We start from the raw sequence: 7094 nt of genomic DNA, 5'->3' as shown, positions 1-7094 counted from the left end.
AACACTAATTTAAATGAACTATGAACAAGCTAAAAATTTAAAAGACACTTGTGAATAATTTTGGAAAGTGAAGGATTTCTTTAAAATGTGAGTGATCCTTCCCTAGCATTCTGTTTTAGAAGTTCACATTGTTGAGTAGAAAGCAGGGTAGTAGAAATGAAGGGAGTCAAGTTATAAATTCAGGGGGGATTGATCAGTCAGATCTTAAGGAGAGACAAAATAAAGAATCAAACAGGATCAAATTAATGACCCAAGAACCACAATCCAAGTTCGATCACATAGAGCAGAGTCCAGCCGGACCTGGCCCGTGCAGAGCCCATCCTCGGTTGTTACGGCATGGGTTGCTCTCCCTAGGGTAACAGCAATATTATAGGGGATACACACGAGCGAAATACTCTTTCTTTTACTGTTTTCTACACAAAGTTGTTAAGAAGAAACATACTCTAGTCACTAGAATTAAAAAACATGAAGATGGAGCTAAGGAAAATGTTTTTTGAGCATTTTGTTTAAGAATGTCTTTGAGCCATGCTTCTTAACTTGGGGTCCACATTTGAGCATTAGGGGATCTGTAAATGAAAATGTTAGTGTGAATGTGTGTCTGCTTGTGTGTGTGCATGTGTGTGTGAGAGAGAGAGAGAGAAAGAGAGATACATACAGATACACAGAAACAGAGAGAGACTGAGATTAATTGATAGATTTTCTGGAAAGAGGGTCCATAGAGTTCAACAACATTTTAAGGGATTTTGATATCCCAAAGAACCATATTTTAGAGTGATGCTGTTCAGACTGAGGTATCTGCATCCCCTGGGGGTGCATAGAAACTTCCTAGCAGTACAGGGGTTGGTAAATATGTCAGGGAATTGATTTCCATATCCTCATTTTCCATAAATTCTCCGTTCTAAAATGAATCTGCCTGAGAACTTCTTATGGCCTGGAGGTCTCCTTTCCTTGCTCCCATTTTACAACCTTCTCTGCTTTACAAAGGAAAAGTTTCCACTAATCTCAAGGTACAAATGAAGGGTGACAATATTGGTAATACATATGGATGGTGGCAGGCCTTATTTTTTGATACTACAAACCAACGATCTTAGCTCTCTATTTTTTTTCCTTTTTGTCTTTTTTTACTGACCGGTAACGGGGTTGCAACCCTCGGTTTCATGCCCGCACCGGGGACCAGCAACGGGATCGCAACCCTTGGTGCTGAGCCCACACCTTGCTCAGCCAGTGAGCGGGAACCGGTCTCCACATGGGATCCGAACCCTCGGNTTCTCCGTTCTAAAATGAATCTGCCTGAGAACTTCTTATGGCCTGGAGGTCTCCTTTCCTTTCTCCCATTTTACAACCTTCTCTGCTTTACAAAGGAAAAGTTTTCACTAATCTCAAGGTACAAATGAAGGGTGACAATATTGGTAATACATATCGATGGTGGCAGGCCTTATTTTTTCATACTACAAACCAATGATCTTAGCTCTCTATTTTAAATTAAATTTCAGAAGTGAGTTGATTGTCATGGTTACACCTACTCACAGCTAACACTTTTGTTTGGAAAGAGAAATGACCTCAGACTTTTTCTGGCAGTCAATCTGATTGGTCTGACAAGTACAGACTTTTTCACAGTATATAGTGGTTATACTCTATTAACTGAGGGTGTTAGCCCTGCAGCTCCAAAGATTTGATGGAAATAGGTTTAAAGCACGTGCACATTAAATAACAATGCCAGAATTCACAGCCTTTGCAACTATTTAAACTTATGATAAGAAAATTAAGAGGTTAATTTTTTAAAGTATGAGGGAAGTATAAGGTTTTCAAAGTGTAAGTCAATTGGCTGCATATAGGTACTTGCATTTAAATCAACATAGATCCTGGTGTATAGGAGGGAACAATTACAATTAAATGAACTCAAATCAGTGCTCCAGAGATCTGGGTCCTGAAGGTCAAATACGCTTCTAACATGGAATTGGTGCTAAGGCCAATGGGCATGTGTGATTATGTCATTTCACAGTAGTAGGTAACTTGGTAGGCAGCATAATGGTTTTTATACAGTACGTGGGTTAAAGTTGTGAAGTTCTTTTGTGAACTCTTAAATAACTTAGAATATTGCTATGCTCCCATTTTACAACCTTCTCTGCTTTACAAAGGAAAAGTTTCCACTAATCTCAAGGTACAAATGAAGGGTGACAATATTGGTAATACATATGGATGGTGGCAGGCCTTATTTTTTGATACTACAAACCAACGATCTTAGCTCTCTATTTTTTTTCCTTTTTGTCTTTTTTTACTGACCGGTAACGGGGTTGCAACCCTCGGTTTCATGCCCGCACCGGGGACCAGCAACGGGATCGCAACCCTTGGTGCTGAGCCCACACCTTGCTCAGCCAGTGAGCGGGAACCGGTCTCCACATGGGATCCGAACCCTCGGCGAGAGCGCCACTGCGCTCCCAAGCGGCGCACTCTCCAGTGTGCCACCGGGCCGGCCCTTAGCTCTCTATTTTAAATTAAATTTCAGAAGTGAGTTGATTGTCATGGTTACACCTACTCACAGCTAACACTTTTGTTTGGAAAGAGAAATGATCTCAGACTTTTTCTGGCAGTCAATCTGATTGGTCTGACAAGTACAGACTTTTTCACAGTATATAGTGGTTATCCTCTATTAACTGAGGGTGTTAGCCCTGCAGCTCCAAAGATTTGATGGAAATAAGTTTAAAGCATGTGCACATTAAATAACAATGCCAGAATTCACAGCCTTTGCAACTATTTAAACTTATGATAAGAAACTTAAGAAGTTAATTTTTAAAAGTATGAGGGAAGTATACGGTTTTCAAAGTGTAAGTCAATTGGCTGCATATAGGTACTTGCGTTTAAATCAACATAGATCCTGGTGTATAGGAGAGAACAATTACAATTAAATGAACTCAAATCAGTGCTCCAGAGATCTGGGTCCTGAAGGTCAAATACGCTTCTAACATGGAATTGGTGCTAAGACCAATGGGCATGTGTGATTATGTCATTTCACAGTAGTAGGTAACTTGGTAGGCAGCATAATGGTTTTTATACTGTACGTGGGTTAAAGTTGTGAAGTTCTTTTGTGAACTCTTAAATAACTTAGAATATTGCTATAAAAGAAAGGGAATGGAGAGGAAATTCCAAGAGACTGTATACTAATCATGTACAACAAATGCCAAATTTTATTTCTAGATTATTTACCATTTGCATTTTTGTATCAAAAAAATAAACATTTTAGATTTGGTTCCAAATATATTCTGTTTTCAAAGGAAACTACAGACAATGTAACTATTTAACTTTAAACTTAACAGCAGTCTGCACAAAGTAAAAAGCTATTACTCTAGAATGATATGCAGTAAATCACTTACTTGACTTTTTGGTTCCTTACATGTGCTGACAAATGATGTGACGTGCTTTCTATTACTAGTTTTATATTAGGACTAGTTGTCCTACAGGAATGAAACACAGTGTGAAGCAAGTTTTTATTTCAGCCAAGTCTTGCCTATTGTTTCTGTGAACCAACTTCTACGCAGTAAATCACTTACTTGAGTTTTTGGTTCCTTACATGTGCTGACAAATGATGTGACGTGCTTTCTATTACTAGTTTTATATTAGGACTAGTTGTCCTACAGGAATGAAACAAAGTGTGAAGCAAGTTTTTATTTCAGCCAAGTCTTGCCTATTGTTTCTGTGAACCAACTTCTAATTATGATTTTATCTGTCAGAAGGGCTTCATCTCCCAGACACAAGGAGATTGACTCGGAATGAAGTGAAAAGTCCTCAAGGAAAATGTGGAAGAAATTCAATTAGCCTTGTCTTCCTTTCTCTCATTAAAAAAATTTCTCTTCACACCCATCCTCGAACTCCATCTCAACTCTAGTTATTGGAGTGGATTCATGCAGAAACATGGAGGCTGGTGGGCTCCAGGAGCCCATGATAAGGGTGGGCTTGGAGGCCGGAATCTGGACATACATCTGTATGCCTAATTTCATTGTCTGAATATGAATCTATAAAGAAATATAATCTAATATATAAAGTGTTTGTCCTCAGTCCATAATAATGTATGCTTTCTATGAAAAAAGCTTTTTATAAGTATTGAGCTGCTGGGCAGGGACCCTGCTTTGTCTTTGGTCTATACCATCTCCTCTGGATTAATCACCCTATACACACACACTCTACTCGTTCTATTCATTTGTTCTCACCATTCTTTAAAAAAAGAAGCCAGAAAAAAAAAATAGAGAAATTGTGTTGTTATCTGCTGTTAATGGACAATGTGTTAATGTCATCGTTTTATTAAATATTACAAGAATACTATATAATAGAAATTAAAGTATAAACATTTTATAACATAAATTTATTGCTACAAAAAAATCCCAAATGAGCTGAAAATTTTTTATATTAGTCGTTTTAGAACACATTAATGCATTTAACCAAGTGTGTCTGGATACTCTTAAAAAAAATAATTTAGGATAAACCAACTCGAAACATCTGTCTTACAGAAAGCTTTATATGTAATTTGGATTCTTGATGAACATTATGGGTTACTTTTTTAAAAACCTGGATAGATAAGAACACTCATTTCAAATGCAATGCCAGTACAACATTTCTAAATTTTTAGAATTAGATTAGTGTTGCATAAAATTAGCATAACAGTCTTTTTGTTTCTCCTCTATGCTTCTTAGGCAAATCCTGACTGGTCATTCTTTTTGTTTCCCATTTTGCAGTCCAGTGACTTCCACTTTTTTAGAGTCTCTGTCCTTGTTCAATGTCAAATTCACTTTAACTTGCCTTTTATTACTGATGTTTCTATTACTACTGTATAAAGCTTTAAAAAATCATGTGAATGAGTCTTTTACTCCTCATAATGCCTCAAACACTTCCTAAAGCTATAAGAAGACTCAAGTTATTCTTTAGAATAAAGCCTTATTTAAAAAGTGTAATTGTTTTCTCTCATGCCTTTTTAAAACCACAAAAATATGTAACCCATGTCAATTGCAAACATTTCAAATGACACCTGTTTCTGATTTGTGCACATAGTTTTCCACTCTCTGAAGCACAACTGAAAGCTGAAAAATGCTTTGAGATAAATGAGTGACGATGGCAATTAAAAACCAAACTGGCATAATTTAGAAAAGGAATCTGCCGAACAAGAATATTATACAACCCTTTAAAATCTGGCATAGGGGTTTTGTGATTTGGTTGGTTATTCCAAATGCTTTGTTATTTATCCTGCTTCCTTCCTTGGTGCCTGGTGTACCTATAGGGAGTGCAGTTTTAGTGTGGGGCATGGCCAATCCTTCAGAAAGATTCCTGGTTTGAAGAACTGGGGAAAGTTATAAAACATGGACAAAGTCTGAGCTCCCACCTAATCCTGCTGCCACAGTTCAATACAGCTCACAGCATCATTGGAGAGACAAAGTACTGTTCTGGACATATGAGATCTGAAGTCAATGCTACTTCTGCTCTTGATTGTTCTAGGACATTGAAGCTCAAATAATCACTCCAAGTATTAGTTTTAGTATCTGTAGAATGGGTGCAAATTACTGTCCTTGACATACCTGTACTGCTGATTAAAATGAGATAATAAAGAAAAAAAATAAAATGAGACAATAGTTGCTTTGGGAAAACATAACACTATAAGCAAATATGCTATTCCACTGCTTCAAATCTCAGTAAAATGTTCTTTATGGGGTAGGTTCTAAGTAAACGTTTGGTGACTGATGACTGGGAGCAAAGGCTATTACTGAGTTGAAGTTCCTTCTCCAGTGGGGGCTCTGGAGGAGTGTGAATGGGTAAATGGTTAGGGTAGGGGAGAGGGAGTAGCTCAGGGTAATTAAGGTGAAGCCACTGTCCATCCTGGTCTTGCCTCCTGGGACACATTTTCCATGAGCTGCATTCTTACAAGGCTTTGTGAATTCAACAGAGAGGGAAAATTCAATCTAAATTTGGTTGCTACAGATAAAGCACTCTTTTGGAGATTTTATTTGCTATATGTTACAACAGGATATAGTTTGTACATAACATAAATTAATAAAATTCAGATGTTTATGAAGACCTGCATAATACTCCTAGATTTTGTCCATAAAATTAAGGGGATATCTTAGAAGAGTTATACAAGTTCTTATTTCTTTTTAATTCAACTACATGTTGCAATATAATAACCTCACTAAACTACAATGCTCCTTTTACATTTTTGTGTAAAAAGCAATTATTGAAATTGATTTTCTTTATTTCTATCATTATTGTAGTTTGCCCAAAACTTTGTGGAAGAACCTATAAACTAGTATTTTGGTTAACTTACATGTCTGGCTCCATTAGACTATAAGCTCTTAAATGGAAGAGCTGTATCTTATTTATCTGTGTAAATCTTTTGATACTGCAATGCTAGCACATGATTATTTCACATCACTTGTAAAGACTCAAAGAATGAATGCTTTATTTAATCAAGGACCCACTGATCACTCTAAAAATAAATCTAATTAGAAAGATGAAACATAAAATAATGCCTAAGGAGGTTCCAGTCAAGATGGCAGAGTATTTGGTTCCTGGGGCTGCTCTCTCCCACAGAGTGACCAATTTGCAGCTATTGAGGAGCAGCGATGGAGGACCTGAGATCTGCGCAGGAGCAGACAAGAACTGCATGCTGTGAGACCCAGTTCAGGTTGCTCCCCACTGTGTAGAGAGACTTTAGAGTTTCTGGGCCCACATTCCCTGAACCTGTTGGGCTGGAGAAGGCAGGTGGGGCAGGACTTCCAACCCAAGCTAGTTCCTGCTGCCCAGAAGCAGCAGTCCCTAAAGGATCCAAGTCAGCCATCAGGGTGAAACGAGTGGACTGTGATACGCCTGGCCAGAATGACAAAACACCAAAGAAAAGATACCAGAAATATGAAAAATCAAGGAAGTACATCACCACTAAAGGAAAATAATAACTCTCAAGTGCTAGATCCTATAGAACAGGAAGTCTTTGAAATGAATGACAAAACACCAAAGAAAAGATACCAGAAATATGAAAAATCAAGGAAGTACATCGCCACTAAAGGAAAATAATAACTCTCAAGTGCTAGATCCTATAGAACAGGAAGTCTTTGAAA

General features: G+C 37.6%; 1 protein-coding gene across 1 annotated transcript in view; it reads right to left on the bottom strand.

Moving 5' to 3' along the window:
* HMCN1 (hemicentin 1) overlaps positions 1-7094 on the bottom strand; it is a gene marked incomplete at its 5' end in the record, with an annotated part of 218465 nt that overhangs the window by 3438 nt on the left and 207933 nt on the right. The window lies entirely within an intron of this gene.

Source organism: Galeopterus variegatus, unplaced genomic scaffold, assembly GCF_000696425.1.
Source record: "Galeopterus variegatus unplaced genomic scaffold, G_variegatus-3.0.2 Scaffold841, whole genome shotgun sequence".
Classification (NCBI taxonomy): Eukaryota; Metazoa; Chordata; class Mammalia; order Dermoptera; family Cynocephalidae; genus Galeopterus; species Galeopterus variegatus.
The sequence above is the reverse complement of the archived record's forward strand: the minus strand, read 5'-3'. Positions and strand labels throughout refer to the sequence as shown.